Here is a 17,392-nt window from a genome sequence, read left to right on the forward strand (position 1 = left end):
GCCGCCAGGAAAAAGAGGAAAAAACGAAGAAAAGAGGAGGATGCAGGAGAGTTGTAAGAAAGGAGACAGGAAAGTGAAAGATGGAGAGGAGAACAGGAAAAGGCGACTGCCGATTTCCCCCGGTCGGGTCAGGCCGGAGGTGCCGTCTACAGGAAGCTGGGGCCAAAGTGGTGTGTTGCCTCCGCCGAGGGGCCTTAAGGGTCCAAACGCTCGGCATCGGCTCAACCACCAGGATCCCCTTTTCCCCGGACACGGCGATGCCACGCACGGCTAAGCGCGGATGCTCGGGTCCGTGGTGACGCATTGTTCACCATCATCCCCCTGCGGGGATGTCCCTGCGGATGCTCGGGTTAACCCCGTGGTGTCGCCACTCACCAACGTCTGCATGCTGCAGACGCCTCCCTGCGGGGAGAGGTAGAATCGTGCGCAGCAACTTGAGGGAGGTCGCAGTTCTAAGGCACTCGTCTTGGGCTCCAGCCTCCAGACTCTGCCATCTGTTCGCCGGCAATTTCCTTGTTGAAAGCGCAATTACATCAACGGGAAATGGTGCTTCCACACGAGAAACCAGCAAGAACTCGCTCCAGTGATTTCTGTTACCCTTGGTGCCACAAAAATATGCCAAAAACGTTTTTCTCAGATTACTCAAAACTGGAATTAGTATGCATGAAAAAGTGAGATTATTGCTTGCCTTGGCTGCAATGAGCCGTGAATTGCTAAAGTGCAGCCAGTCAGCAAGTGCCCGTGCCATCTCATCATCTGTTGCACTGGGGGTTACACGGACAGCAACTGCAAACAATGTTTTCAATGATTAGGAACACCACTCTAGGTATACAAGTGTTATAAAAAAACAGTGTCAGTGAAGTGTGGGTATATTCTTACCGAATACAAGGTGGATGATGCCCAGCTTTTCTGCTCTTTTTTCCTTCCTGCCCATGTACTGAATGGCAACATCATCAGAAAATAATTTTCTGAGCACCTGCCTTGTTGTACTGGCGACATCTGTTCCCCCAATTTGGCCTAGAGTCTTCACCTGAGAGTAAGGAAGCAGTCACACAACGCAAACATGTCAAATCCCACCTATTATTTTGGGATAAGAGTAAGATGCTCAGGATATTTGATTTACTAGTGCAGCAAAGGTTGCTGCATCTTTTGTGCTAACCTCCAGGATGTCAAGTTCTTCCTTTGTCTTTGCTGGGTATACAGGCATGTCATCTGGTGCAACCGTGTCTGCAGACTGTGCTTCACTAATCATTTTCGCAGTTATTTTTGAAAGCACAGCTGCCTGTTGAGCTTGCTCCACCTTGATTGCAGCTCCCGGAGAATTTCAACCACAGCTGGAAAATGGAGAGGAAAGCAACTTTGTGATCTGTAAGGCTGAGATAAAGTTGAAGCAAACTTAAATGTAATATACATATAGACTGGGATGCCATGCAGAAATAAATTATGAACTAGGATGAAGGCTTCATGCTCCCATTTTAAGCAATGCTACATCCATTTTATAGGTAATGATATTAGACAAGTGTTAATTTGTGTAAGCAATTAACAGTTTGTATTTTCACTGTTCTGTCTGACAACCTAATTTTGGGGACTTAAAAAAAAACAAGAAAAATATGGTTTCCAACAGCTATCATGAAGGCACTGGGATGCACTACAGAAAAAGAAATAATTCAGCGCCAGTACAAAGTAGTCACCTCGAGAATACTTACAGAGTTGCAAGAAATCATGTGCATGCAATTATATAGAAACACAGTTGAACAGCTGCTGTTTCAGTGAAATGGAAATATGTACGATTTTGTTTATTGCAAGGTGTTCGAGTACTAACTGCAATGATAGGCTTCGGTTGTTCTGAATGAAAAACAAATTTATTAAAGCAGCAGAACCACACAAGTCATGTGCAAAAATGTAACTTTGTGTGTTGTGTTTAATGGCGCATAAGCGACAAAGGCTATCATGCGCCAAGCACAAGGTATAGAATATTGTTTTATATAGGATGTTATAAAAAAGTGTAAAGCAACGGTGGTGTAAAGGGCCTGAAAAGTTCATTCGTGCAACCTAGTAAAAAATAAGACAAGATGTTAGAAGTGACTTATGGTAAAAGCTTTAAAGAAGGTCAGGTAACCTCTGCAACCATCCTTGGCGGCGTAAGGATGTCAAGGCTCCCGGCAAATCGAATAAAGACCTCAGCCTTCTTCTCACGACGTGATGCTCTCAGGTTGCTGTAACACTGCCCCTGCTTTAATAAACAGCAAAAATTTTCACAGGAGCAAGTTTTCCTGTGTTGTCATGAAAATAGTTCCAGGCGCAGTGACTGTAAAGAGTTATTTATAATTAAGCTCTCAAAAATTATCTCACTAGACTGCACGCATAAAATGAATTATTGTGTGACCTTTCACTCCCGCAAATCTCTTCATTGAGGCAGAGTGACAACCATGACCAGGGAATAATATTGGGTACAAGGTTTTTGAATGCAACTCTGCAAGAATGAAGGGGTGCCATTCATATATGAACATGATTTTATTTCAATTTATGCAAGCTTACGAGCATAGCAGGCTCACCCTCCGTAATCAGGAAAGACTCAGAACGACTGTCTGTGTATTCTAAGGGAACAATAAATGTCCTTTTCTGACAAGTTTCCCAAAACGAACAAAACATACAAATGAAGTTAATGATGCAGGCTAGCTCAAGCACCTTTCATAGGGTAGTCAGCTAGAATCTTTTCAGCTTGTGCACAAACTGCTAGTTAGAAAAACACTTATACCAGGGGAATTATAGACAACTGCTATTTTTAGTGAAAAGCCTTCTTGTGGTGGTTCAAATTTTGTCCCTTAATGAATGTCTTTTGGCACAAGTCACCTTGTTAGGGCTTTTTGCCCTTACGGAATCCTCTCACGTTGTGATGAAGATGTGGTATTCTCACGTTGAATATGCTTGGCGCGGGACGCCGGACGGCTTCAATCCTGTTCAGACACATCGCTAAATACATACTGACGAATGGACTGAGTAAACGAGGCTGCTTCTGAAACTTCAGTGGCAGAGAGGAAATTGTTTCGAAAGCTCTCTTCTTGAGCTTTCCAAAGTGTGCAGTGTATGCCAGGCATCCAGCAAAACTTCCACTGCTGTCTCCGGTTCAATGCTTCGAGCTGATGCCATCTTCCGATACAAACACAACATAAGCTGGCATAGCCAAGGAGTGCTGAAAAGAAAGCCTGTGGGTAGCCTGGTCCTCTGTGCTGCCATGTGCTTCTCTGGTGCAAGTCCAGAGAAGACATTGAGGCTGCTGAGGCAGGCTAACATTCAGGCTAGCCATCAACCCGAATGTATTATACATATCAGAGGATACTCTTCCAGCCCGCCACCGAGCATGTATGTACCGAAAAAAATACTAATTTCTTTCCTTGGCTTACAAATTTTTGTTCACTTTGTAAACAAAGGTATAAGAAAAGAGTTGTAAAATGCATTTTTGTGTGGGATATTGTTTTTATAAAAGTTCACTAGCCCCTGAGTGTTCCAAACCTCCACAGAGAATGAGAATGTAATTTCTGCTCACCAGTGCAGTGAAGCTGGACTGCACATCGCAGCAGGACCACAGTTGCAGAAGAACTTACAACACCACCAATCATGCTGTCCTTCTAGGCTTCATGTGATGCTCTCATGTTGAGGTAACACTGCCCCTGCTTGAATAAACACAAAAAATTCTCATAGGAGCAAGTTTTCCTGTGTTGTCATGAAAATAGTTCCAGGCGCAGTGACTGTAAAGAGTTATTTTATAATTATGCTCTCAAAAATTATCCCACTCAGACTGCACGCATAAAATGAATTACTGTGTGACCTTTCACTCCCGCAAATCTCTTCATTGAGGCAGAGTGACAACCATGACCAGGGAATAATATTGGGTACAAGGTTTTTGAATGCAACTCTGGAAGAATGAAGGGGTGCCATTCATATATGAACATGATTTTATTTCAATTTATGCAAGTTTACGAGCATAGCAGGCTCACCCTCCGTGATCAGGAAAGACTCAGAGCGACTGTCTGTGTATTCTAGGGGAACAATAAATGTCCTTCTCTGACAAGTTTGCCAAAACGAACAAAACATACAAATGAAGTTAATGATGCAGGCTAGCTCAAGCACCTTTCATAGGGTAGTCAGCTAGAATCTTGTTAGCTTGTGCACTTATACCAGGGGCATTATGGACAACTGCTATATTTAATGAAAAGCCTTCTTGTGGTGGTTCAAATTTTGTCTCTTAATGAATGTCTTTTGGCAAAAGTCACCTTGTTAGGGCTTTTTGCCCTTACGGGATCCTCTCACGTTGTGATGAAGATGTGGTATTCTGACGTTGAATATGCTTGGCGCCGGACGCCTTCGATCCTGTTCAGACACGTCGCTAAAGACATACTGACGAATGGACTGAGTAAACGAGGCTGCTTCTGAAACTTCAGTGGCAGAGAGGAAAATGATTGCTTCGAAAGCTCTCTTCCTGAGCTTTCCAAAGTGTGCAGTGTGTGCCAGGCACCCAGCAAAACTTCCACTGCTGTCTCCGATTCAATGCTTCGAGCCGATGCCATCTGCCCATACAAACACAACATAAACTGGCATAGCCAACCAGTGCTGAAAAGAAAGACTGTGGGTAGCCTGGTCCTCTATGCTTCAGGTGCCATCAACCCGAATGTATTATAGATATCAGAGGATACTCTTCCAGCCCGCCACCGAGCATGTATGTACCGGAAAAAATACTCATTTCTTTCCTTGGCTTACAAATTTTTGTTCACTTTGTAAACAAAGGTGTAAAAAAAGGGTTGTGGAATTCAGTTTTGTGTGGAATATTGTTTTTATAAATGTTCACTAGCCCCTGAGCATTCGAAACCTCCAAACGGCATAGGAATGTAATTTCTGCTCACCAGTGGAGTGAAGCTGGACTGCACATCGTAGCAGCACCCCAGTTGCAGAAGAACTTACAACACCACCAATCATGTCCTTCTAGGCTTTATGCGATGCTCTCATGTTGCTGTAATTCCAAATGAATTAAGTCTGATTATTAAGCTGACTAATGAGACATGAAGTGGTGAATGTTGTACGTCTCCAGAAACTCGGTCATTGAGCAAAGAGAACTTTTGATTTCCGGTATGCACAGGCAACTGAATTATGTTCCAGGTGTGGGAGGCTGAACAAAATGTTCTACACAGCCTGAGTGGCCAAGTAGAGTTGGCAGGAGATGGTCGTTGTGACTTCCCTGGATTTTGCGCCAAATTCTTGACTTATACTTTTATGGACATTTTGACCAGCAAAGGTGTTCCCTTGTGCAGGTGCAGCTTGGAGAGGTTGGTTCTCAGTTTTTTGTGATGGCCTGGTGAAGGGGTTTGATGAACTGCTGCAAATACTTCGCAGAATGACCAGGACAAAGCAAGTAGTTGCATGGAGAAATATGGCCTGGTGAAGGGGTTTGATGAACTGCTGCAAATACTTCGCAGAATGACCAGGACAAAGCAAGTAGTTGCATGGAGAATAATGGCCTGGTGAAGGGGTTTGATGAACTGCTGCGAATACTTCGCAGAATGACCAGGTCAAAGCAAGTAGTTGCATGGAGAAATATGGCCTGGTGAAGGGGTTTGATGAACTGCTGCAAATACTTCGCAGAATGACCAGGACAAAGCAAGTAGTTGCATGGAGAAATATGGCCTGGTGAAGCGGTTTGATGAACTGCTGCAAATACTTCGCAGAATGACCAGGACAAAGCAAGTAGTTGCATGGAAAAATATGGCCTGGTGAAGGGGTTTGATGAACTGCTGCAAATACTTCGCAGAATGACCAGGACAAAGCAAGTAGTTGCATGGAGAAATATGGCCTGGTGAAGGGGTTTGATGAACTGCTGCAAATACTTCGCAGAATGACCAGGACAAAGCAAGTAGTTGCATGGAGAAATATGGCCTGGTGAAGGGGTTTATGAACTGCTGCAAATACTTCGCAGAATGACCAGGACAAAGCAAGTAGTTGCATGGAGAAATATGGCCTGGTGAAGGGGTTTGATGAACTGCTGCAAATACTTCGCAGAATGACCAGGACAAAGCAAGTAGTTGCATGGAGAAATATGGCCTGGTGAAGGGGTTTGAGGACCTCAAAAAAACATGACATAACAGTGACAACCCTGACTACTGACAGGCACCCAGGAATTAAAAAGCATATGCGCATCAATGAGCCTGGCATTGACCACAAATTTGACACAAGGAATGTAGCCAAGAGCAAGTAATCAAGCTGATATATATATATATTTTTTTTTTTTCAGTCCTTTGTACGAAAATTTTCCCTCACCCTTAAAATCGCATTGTGCAGTTCCACCTTAGACCTATAGTAGACTGGGACAAGTTCCACAAAATTAGAGACCAAAACCCAGCACCAGAAATTCAGGACTAAATGGAATGTGTTTGTAAGCTCCAACAGGACGTAGCTCTTAGAGAAGAACTGGCTGTGGCAGAACGTATTGGTGACCCAGTAGACAGCAGGCTACTTTACCTCTGGGAGGTCTATCAGAATTTGGAGAAACGATGGCTCAAACAAAAGCTTAACCACCAACTAAAATGGAAAATGGCTCAAACGCTCCAGCTCGTCACCGAGCTGTCTTCACAGCAATAGAATCAGTTATGCGGCCGACTAGACGGCACTCTCCACATGAAGAACTTCTGGTCCCTCCTCCACCGTATGTTAAACGAGGAACTGGGTATGATGGCAGAAGGCTATTAATAAAACAAAGTGCTTACGAAAAAAGGAACAGAGCTAAATACACAATATTCAAAACAAAGTGAGCCAATTGAGGCTATGGTAAACCATATTGTAATGACAACATTGTCCTAAATTCATCAACGTCCTTTGCAGCCACAATATGTGCTGGTAGGTGGTTCCACTCCTACAATATAAATATGTAGCACATGTAAATATGTAGCAGTGATGCTAAGTGTATCCAACACTTGGATTACAGAATTGAGCCTGCTTCTGAGCCGTCAATGTCAACTGCAAGAGATGACAATGATTTGACTTATGAGTCTTCATTGGCAGAATCAGTCACGTAACACAAGTTTTGGGGCAATTTGGTAACATGCTTGATTCATACCGGCAGCGAAGAAGCACAAATACAAAAAGCAGTGTTTGTCCGTGTTTCCACTTGTTGCTCTCTTTGTGCGTGTGCTTCTTCACTGCTGTTATGAATCAAGAATGTAAGACTTCATTTTTTGACCTTGATGATGTTATGGTACCACTAGCGGAGCACTGCTAGTTTGTGTGCTTCCGGAGCATATTTCTTATGCCTGTAAATACACTGCCATTGCTTGAATAAACACAAAAAATTTTCACAGGAGCAAGTTTTCCTGTGTTGTCAAAAAAATACTGTGTTGCCCCCCAAAGAAAAAAAGAAAAGAAGTCAGGAAGAGACAGTAAGAGATAGTCTGAAACAGACAAAGAAAGATAAAAGGAGAAGAGGACACATAAGAAGGCAAAGAAGACCATTCAGGAGGTCCCCCCAATAGCAAATGAGACCACCACCCCACCCACAGCTGGTGGGGAAAGGGAGAAGAAAGCTGCGAAAGAAAGCACACCAACGGCGGATGCATGGAACAGGCACTTTGCCATCACGACGCGGATTTTCCCCCTCTCATCTCCGAGTGTTCATCAACCCACAATGAACCAATGGAGAAAAGATATGTACTGAACAAAATGGGTAAGATTGACGCTACAATGTTCAAGGCAATAACATGGTTGTCAGTTATAAACAATGGCAATATTGAAGCTGAATAGCACATCAGTGCCATTTTGGCAAATGTTGCCAAACTCAAGATGCTACTTCTAGAATCTACCCACGAGGTAGAAGACCTGAAGGGCCACATAAGAGGACTGAGAGAAAGACAGCCTACTGAGGGGAGACCCATTCAGGTGAACATGGCATGGAGTGACACATTGGAGAGGGCAGTGCAACCGCCCGCCCCCCAGATGAGGGAAATTGAGAGGGCTCAAAGATCTCCTCGAAGGGACGCAGTCATCATGCATTCGGATGAACTGAACTCGAACGGAGTTGCAGAACTGATCTGTCGGAATTTAGACCCATGCGCTTTGGGACTGAAGGACGTCACGATGAGACCCTGGTTCGCCGAAATAGAAGAGCGGCTCACAGAATACATTCAAGAGCAGCGAGCGGCCAGTGACGACCAGAGTGCTGAATGTCCGGGCGATGCAGTTAGCCCTACAAACAGGGCTAACGTGAAGCGACTTCAAAGCGAGCAGGTGCTGGCTGTCAAATTTTATGAAGAAAAAAGGCTTTTCTCTTCGAAGGCAGATGGGGATATGCCAGAAGTTGCCTGAAGAATATGAAGAAAAACTGCAGTTTTCAGCGGTTCATTTTGAGTTTGCGCTGCAGGAACGGCTACCACCCCAGCCAGATTGGAAATGCCGATCAGACACCGCTCTACTTCGACATGCCTGCCACCACAACCATTAAAAAGAAGGGGAAGTTAAATTACAGAAACAGCATTTAACTTTCCATGGCCATTGCTCCTGTGACTTATGCATTTGACAAATTTTCCATTGTTAGGTTTCGGGGGGGATAAAATAAGTTCTCTTGTTGTGTGTTGTGATGAAATTTATCACTAAAAATTTTTCAGGTATGCTCAATCCTGTCATCAATGTGCACAGCGGTCATGGTGATGTATGTATACCCGAGGTGCCTGCATGGTGACATACCAAATGGGAAGTGGTTGCTGCCAGGTAAAGTTACACTTGTGACGTCATTATGCAGTCTACTGCAAAAAGAAGTTTTCAGGTACACCAGCCTATGCCCGTCTTGTAGCAGTAACCATGGATAAGTTGCTGCTCAGAGACATCGAGCAGCTGTCTTCTTTTGGCCAGACATCTAGCTTGGAATCGTACCATAGCCTTATCATCAGGTTTGCCCTCAAGTCCGTAGCGTTCACACCCGATTATGTGTGCGAGGTATGTTCAAAGTATGAGGTTTCAACATGCACAAAGGTCAAGCAGAGCTTGTCCAGTCTAGAAACAGAACATTAATTGAGCAGTGTGATTTTCAGAACACAGCTGGCAGCTCTACATCAAAATGAAAATGCAGGCCACGCACAAGCCCTCAAGCAAGGGGCGAGGCAAAATGGTAACCAAAGATGCTAAGAGCAAAAAAGGGTGAAGTTGTTTGCCCTGTTTAGACAGAGACAACCTATGGTATGTAGAGCAAAGTATACTATGCAGTTAGTAATGGCAGCCTTTTACAGCTTACGTTGGCAAGCTTATTGAAGAGATGCTGTGAAGCATCTGCTTCCTTCAAAAAGGCGTGCAGTGAGCACAGGAGGAGCTACGCTGGAAAGCTGCCAATGGTGTCGCTGAAGCAAGCAAGATGATCCAAGACAGAGCTGGTAACTATGCACCGGTCCCAGTTTGGAAGGCACACACTGGCTTGTCAAGAAGAAAATTCACTTCATGCATGAGTTGTACCCTCAATTTATCCATTTGAACATGATGCTTTATGGTTTATGGGGGTTTAATGTCCCTAAGTGGCTCAGGCTATGAGGGATGCCGTAGTGAAGGATTTTGGAGAACTGTGAAGCGCTTCGTATTCCGGATGCAATCACGACTGCACAAAACGTAAACATTGCGGCTGAGAAGCCTTGGCCATTACAATGTGAAGGCTTACTTATACAAACAGATGGAGAACTGCAACAATGATGATAGACCACATCTTCGCTGCTTTTAGATATCTTCTCATCGACTGGAACAACCATGACTGGTTATCGACTGCTGTGCTCCAAAAGTTTGCAAATGTATTTTTGTTTTGTGTTGGGTTTGAAGGCACATAGGCAACTAAGGCCATCATGGGCCAAGCACAAGGTGTAGGAAATAATTTGGTTTGCAAATATGTATGTCACAATTGAAAGCTGCCAGTCTAACGCTGTCATTACACAGCAGGACCTAAATGCTTGTCTACGAATTTTTCGTTACAGGCCGTTGAAGCAACAGGTGCACCGTACTGTTGGGCTTTTATTGATGGCACTGCCCATCCTATATGTCGTCCCAAAAGGAATCAGAGGCTCTACTACTCAGGACACAAAAGAGTGCACTGCACAAAGTACCAATCATTCATGTTCCCAAATGGAATTGTCAGCTGGATGGGCACTACCCAGGGAGCTATCACGATTCAAGTGAGCCCCTTATATCATTCTCCCTGATAGTTCGGTGTCTTGATTTTCTTCACTGAATGCCACAAAAACTGGCACCAAAATGTCAGAAGAACACTGGCTCCCGTAAAAGGGACATTCTGTAAACGGGGTTTTTGTTGCGAAAGCAACACTACGCAAGTCGCCGAGCCATTTCGCGGAGTTGACGAGAGGCCATACTGCGCATGTGCGAGGAGCGGTGACGTCACACAGCGCACAGCTGTCGCTGCGCGGGTGACTCAGAGGTGGCCGCCACCGCTGCCGTGCGCTATCCATCGTCTCTCTCTCCTCATTGCTTTCGCAATCCTCCAGGTTTAACCAGAGCCATAGTCCTTGAATGCTTTTTTCCGGTCACAAAACTCGTCCGTAACTCTATGGGAGAGGTTCATATACCGCCCGCGCCTGCCGCGCCGCGGCACCACGGGGCACTGAAGGGCATCATTCAGCGAGCTCAGCGCTGTCGCGACCGGTCAGGAAGCGTTGCCGCTGGTTATCAGAGTGCGAATTTCACCGCCTGCTGCTGTGTTGTGCGTTGACATCATGTAACTCGTGTGCGTGACACCATGCTGAACAGTTGTTGCGTACCAGGGTGCCGGTCCGGCTACAAAGGCGTGACAGAGAAGGTCTCGTTGTTTCGCTTCCCTGCTGACAAGGAGCTGTCGGAAAAGTGGGAGCGTGCTATACCTCGGGAAGTGACTGGTGACTTCAGTTTTGATTCTAAATAAGCGCGTGTTTGCAAAAAGCACTTTCACGCTGCGGACATCATTTGTGTCGAGGAATTCGCTGTGAGCGGCGACGCGGTGTCATTGCAGCAGGGGAGGCCGGCGCTCCGCCCTGACGCTATCCGAAGTATTTTTGACGGCCTTCCAGGCATTTGGCAAAGTGTAAACCACGTAGGCGGACGCCAGTAGCTCGGAAACAGGTGAAACGACGTCGCGAGTTATCGTGTTCTAGCCTGCCGTCTCAAGATGTCGCCGAAGCGAGCTCGTATGTGACTGATCCTGTACCCGCAGTTGACTGCATTGACGGTAAGCATTGTGTAGACTTGTTTTTTGTTTGCTTATTGTGTCTGAAAATCTGTGGCTTCCTGTCACGAGTTCGGGAGGATTAGTTTTAAGCAGTATTTTAATCTTTTTGCAGCGGTAGCATTTTCGACGAGCGACAGCGGTCGGGACCGGACCTCGGCCTGCCAAACAGATCAAGTCGTCGGCTGTATAACTTGCATTAAAGTGCAATCATTGAAGCGCCAGCTTCGTGCCGCAAAGCAGCAGCTCGGCAAAGGCTCCAGCTCTCATGTTTCTCCTAATGACAAGCTGACAACAGTGTCAGCTGTAATCAGTTCAGGAAGAATTAAGTTTAAAAAAACTGTCGTGAATTAAAAAACAAATGCGCTGAAACTCATTGCCTCGCATGCTTGCAACGACCATGAATGCTTATTTAGTGCATTAATACATGACAGCCAAAAATGATATTCTTACATACCCGTAAACTGAATTAAAGCAAAAATCACACGATGAAACTTAGCCCGCGTTCCTTATGTGTCACACATAAGCAGCCGCGACCACAGAGTCTTTCGTTGATCAAGCCAGCACGGTCATGCTTGCTACTCTAAAACTGCGACAAAAAGGGGCAAAATAAGAAGCCCGTTGAGCAAGCCATCATATGCTTATTTTTTGAGCCCAGACGGGCATCGCACTGCCCCAGTTCTCACAAGAAAGCTGCTTTATAAATTCAAAAGCACCCTTGAAAGCGGACTCACTTTTGAGCTGTCAGACTAGAGTTGGGAGGTGTTGAATGGGTACTGCGGACATGTTTCTGCTTGTATTTCGCCAACTGCAAGCTAGCGGTAACGCGCTTCAAGATTTGAGACCGAAAACAACGATGCGAAGGCAGGAAACAAGCAACTGTTCTTGTAGCGCGAATCGCTTTCTTCTGGCAATATCGTTACCTTTTTATTGAGCCTACGAGGCGTTAGTGTGCTGCATCATGTTCACAAATGTAACAGGGCCATTTTGAGAATAAACAAGAAGCTGCGCAGTTCTACACAAATCGTCTGCTTCAGAAAAGTATCTGTACGTCGCAGCGTCATCATTTCCTTCCCATTTCTTTCCTGATTAAAGTTCGTCATATTTTCGTTAGACTAGATTGGAAGGAAAGCTAAACCGACTGTCGTTGAAATTTTCGAGTAATCGGGTGAAAATACCTGGCATGATGCAAAGCCGGCTGGAGCGGGCAGGCGGCTCCGCCGCAGCTCGGTGCCCTCCAGTGCCCAGCGGTGCCTCTAGCGGCCAGCGCTGACCCTATATGAAACTGAGGCGAGAGTTTCGTGACCAGAAAAAAGCATTGAAGGACTATGCCAGAGCTAAACCACTGCCAATTTTTTTTTCTGCATGAATACTCCAAGAGAGTGGACTGTATATCAAGTTGAAGAAGCTAGTGAACGGTGAAGACTTGGTTATTTATGGGGACCCTGTTTACCCACTTCAGCCATTTTTGATAACTGCTATTTGACACGTGGCCAGGAGGCTTTCAACCATGCAATGAGCGGAGTCCGCCAGGCGATAGAAGGGAATTTGGCAAGGTTATTGCTGAATTTGCCTTCCTCGACTACAAAACTAAAAACTTCTGTGGCAACAAGTGGAAAAAATGTATAAGGTGGCCATAATCTTAACCAACTGTCGCACAACGTACACCCACCTATCCTCCGTAAGTACCTGCCCCCACTCCCTGTGTGATTATCTCAGCTGAGATAAAGCATATTTCAATAAAATGAAATAACCTCGTGCTTGGGCACCTCTTCATTTATTTTTTCCATGAGGCTTTGAATTGTCGCTTGCATCAGCACGATGTCGCCTCTCCTATTCTTTTTCTTCGGCACGTTCTCTGCGCTCCTGAATTCTTTTTCCGCGCTTCATAATTTTCAACTCTGTCTCCCACAGGAGCCTGGTTTCTTCTAACGCCAATTGGCGCAATTCAACCTCGCTGTCTTTTTCTTTGATGGCCACTTAATGCCTCATCGTTTCAAACATGAAATCGAAGCCAGTGTTCCGATATACTTTTCTTTTTCCTGTAGAAGACAATTTTCAAGGAATAAGCAGGGAACATGTATGGCATTTCATGCCTCAGGCAAGATGTCTAGAATATGAGCATTTGCAAATAACCTGCCTCGTCCTGGGTAACTCAAGGGTGCTTACTGTTGCGCTAGCTCAGATGGCTGAGTGTTGGGAAGGCTCCTGGCATCAGGTACTACAGGAGTTGGGTCCATAGGAGGCATGCTTGGGGTGCGCTCCTTGTCATCTACAGTCGTTGCCAGCATTACGTGCAATACCTCTGCCGGCGTGGCCCCGCTGCTGCCTGTAAACGCAACTTGTGAAAATTTGCTTTCACTAACAAACCTGCATGATGCAAATTCAGCCTCTGTGATCGCAGCTGAATTATTGTCGACTGCAGGAACGCTTATCGGCCATGTTGAGGTCGATACAGGCACTTTCTGGTGGTGTAGCCCAGTATGTCACCGTGTACCTCTCCATGTACTAATCCCTGGCAGCGGCAGTCTTTTTCTGCGCTGTGGTGTTACTCGTTGGCTGGGAAGTGGCTGCAAGGTCTTTCCTGCTCGTAGACACACCATCTTTTCTTGAACGTTTAATCATATAAGGTGTCCCTTCGATTAGAGGCAAGATGTCCTGAAGGAGTTGGTCACGCTCGCTGTACTCTTCTGTTCCCAATCTAAATGGAGTCAAGTACAAAAGCCGTCACCCCCTTTCATCTCGGAGGGAAAATAGATTTGACTTGACATTTGATGCAGTGCTCATTTACAGGCAGCAAAAAAGAAAAAAGATCAGGCCACAGCCAAGAACGCCAGCTATGAGGCCATCCTTCAAATACAGCTCAGCCAGGTACACCACAAAAATATGTCTGGTACTAAAGGAGTTGCGAGTGCCCTGCATTGCTGCAGTGTTATGTCGAGTCTCATTCTAAAATGTTTTAAACCAGTTGTCTTATATATATATATATTGTTGAATAGAGCATGATGAGTCCTGCCTTCATAGCTTGCTACAACAAGAAAAAGAATTCATTGAATGTAATCATCTGATGGACCATGAAATGCACACTTTGGAATATTCCAAAGCAGCAGAAAGTAGCCTATTATTTGCCAAAAAACAAAACTTACTCAGCCGTGACGGTACTGGTGTTAGTAATGAGAGTCGAGATTTAATAAATATAGCCGAAGATCCTGTTGACAGTGAACTCGCTTCTGATGGTAAGCAAACATGAGAGGAGGGTGTTTCTATAGTCAATCACTCAGATGCAAACCTCTCCATTGAAGAGCATAGCATCTTATCGAAAGGTCTGAGCTTTTGCCCCGCCAGCGGAAACATAAATGAGCTCCAGTTTTACAAAAACTTGGATAATTTTGCCCGTCGCCTAAAGCTTCTAGAGTACTATGATAACAAGTCTGAGAACAGAGACGCTGGGCCATCTCTTCCATCGACTATGCCCTGGACTCTACCTCCAGAGCGAAATAAATGTCTCGAGCTCTACATAAAAAATATTTCGCATAAAGAAATTGCCTTAAAATCCCTCGCCACACGTTCCGACATAGTTATAAAGCCTGCAGACAAAGGTAGTGCAATTGTCCTGATGAATACCCGAGACTACAAGAATGAGGCACAGCGGCAAGAAGCAACAAATCTTTCTACAAACATGTATCTTCGTAACCAACCACACATTTAAAACACATTGCCCACACCACTCTGAAAGATCTCGCAAAGAAAAACAAAATAACTGACAAAATTGCCAGGCCTTTGCTTCCGTTGTCTCCCATCCCTGGTAGGTTCTACCCTCTGCCAAAAATACATAAGGAAAATAATCCAGGACGACCATTTATCTCTTGAATAAGAACGTCACAAAATATTTCCAGTTTTTACAACAGCTTAATTAGAAACATACCACCAGCTTTTCCTTTGTTTGTCAAAGACAACTCAAAAGAGCATACTTGTTACCCTCGTTGTCGTGTCCTTATACACAAACATACACCACTCGGATGGGATCAGGGCAGTCATTAATACTTACAGAGATCGCCAAGTTGAAGATTAATTGATGTCATGCCCCTTGAAACACTACTGCATTTGGTACTGGAACTGAATGACATTGAAATTGATGGTGGCCACTATGTGTACATCGATTGGCACAAAGGTAGGTCTTAATTATGCCAATATATTTATGGGCAATCTCGAAACCGAATTTCTAGAGTTGCCCCTTCAGGCCTCTTTTTTTATAGGTTTATAGATTACATATTTATGATATGGTGCCACGGTGAAGAAGAGCTACTCAAATTCAGCGCTAACTTCAATAATGCTCAAGAGGAGCATCTCTACTATTTCGCACTCCTACTCAACCTCTATGATCAGTTTTCTGGAGGTCAACTTCAGATCTCGCAAAACCAACCTGTCATCTCCACGATTGGAAGCCCGCAGACAAGCACCAATAATTGCATTTTGAAAGTAGCCACGTAAAACATTGCAAGAAAGGAATAAGATACAGCCAGGCCCTAAGATTTAAATGCATCTGTTCCCATGGAAAGGATTTCTCTTCTGACTGTGAGACACTGCGCAAGGACTTCGTCCGGCAGCGGTACCCAAAGGCCATCATCGATGGTGCCTTAAAGAAAGCTGTAGCATAACACCGCCGCAAAATCCTAAGTAGCACCAAGCCTGCGCAGACAAATTTCCCATCTAATCTGATATTAACCTACTCGCCATCAGCACTGAATGTTAATGCTGTCCTCAAAAAGCAGCATAACATTCTCCTTCAGAGAGAAAATGAAGTGCTTGCTTCCCGAACCACCCCGTGTCGTATGTCGGAGGGCAAGAAATATCAAAGATGCTGTAACGTCCGCGAAACTAGGCAACATTGAAGTCTCTGGGTGCACACCTTGCAATAAACCACGCTGTGAACTCTGTCCAATGATCAACGAGGTCACAGAAGTTTGTAGCACAGCATCGTCTTTCTCATTCAAAATTGGAGGAGAATTCAGCTGTGGCACCAGCAAAATAGTCTACCTTCTCAAGTGCGGTGTGTGCCGTGCGCAGCATATTGGGAAAACTGAAACTCCTTTCCAATTGAGAATAAGTAACCACAGAGCACACATACGATCACTGCCAGGTTTGCTCTTTCGAGACACGTAACCACAAAAGGCCATCTATTTGAAAGCTTCAGGGCCACCATACTGCAATCTGGCTTCCAGACACATTATGACAGAGAAGCCTGTGAATCATACCGAATGTTGAAATTTAACAATTTGTGTGCTGGGATTAATGAGAGCGGTGGCAAACTCCTGCCTTTCGAGCTAAATCTTCGTGCATTGTTTTTTTCTTCTTGTGAACTCTTTTGCACCCAAACCATTGTTCCTTAAATCTACTATGATGACTGCTTCATAATGTATGCTTTCATATCTAGTCGAAGTATTGAAATTATTCTTGTGTTTTAACACTAATTCTATGATGCTCGTCTCTCATGTGTATTCATCCCATTATTATATAATAGGATCCTATTATTATATAGTAGGATCCTATAGAATCTTATTATAAATTATATGTATTCATCCTATTATTATCAATGTGTTGTTGCATTTGGGTAAAACTCCGTTCTTGTAGGACATTTTTTTCACACTCTTGTGTTGTATTAGAATTCATTTGTGCACTTCTATGGTTCCATTTGTCATTGATGTGTTGCTACTAAGCACTGTTCCCTGGGATGAAATTCCTTTTTTGGGGAGGGGGGGGGGGGGGGGGGGGGGGGCAGTTTCTAACACTGCGGTGCTGCCTAACTTTATTTGCGGGCTTCTCTGCATTTCCTCACATTTATCTCCTGCTAAAAAATGCTACAACAGTGACATGTTTGTGTGTGTATCCTGTGTATTCGTGTCTCCTGTTTTTCTCTTGGCCATTGCAGTGTAATTTTCTCGCTTCATTATTATTGTTTTTCATTTCTGTAAATGAGCCTTTCCATGCGGTCCTTGTATGGGAACCTCATCTTAGCCGCTCATGTGTCATCATGTGGAGATACTTTTGGCAGCCGCAACCTGTGCGCGTCCTCGTTTCGCTATATTTATGGGTCGCGCGGGGCCACATAGACGCAGCCAGAGGCGCTGCAGACAGACACTTCCCTTCTTTTGTTAGTCCAACCCC

General features: G+C 44.7%; 1 long non-coding RNA gene across 2 annotated transcripts; it reads right to left on the reverse strand.

Annotated features, from left to right (window-relative positions):
- Window positions 1-431: 431 nt before the first annotated feature.
- Window positions 432-16,979, reverse strand: LOC149343852 (uncharacterized). Of its 2 annotated transcripts, XR_016283153.1 has the most exons (5): window positions 4,902-16,979; window positions 3,548-3,674; window positions 1,160-1,334; window positions 880-1,030; window positions 432-786 (listed from the first exon to the last, which is right to left on the reverse strand). It is a non-coding gene; the product is annotated as an uncharacterized LOC149343852 (long non-coding RNA). The 2 variants fall into 2 exon arrangements; XR_016283152.1 differs by having other exon boundaries at window positions 3,548-16,976.
- Between the last annotated feature and the right edge of the window lie 413 nt (window positions 16,980-17,392).

This window comes from Amblyomma mixtum, chromosome 5 (genome assembly GCF_055824585.1).
Source record: "Amblyomma mixtum isolate Tamu chromosome 5, ASM5582458v1, whole genome shotgun sequence".
Lineage (NCBI taxonomy): Eukaryota > Metazoa > Arthropoda > Arachnida > Ixodida > Ixodidae > Amblyomma > Amblyomma mixtum.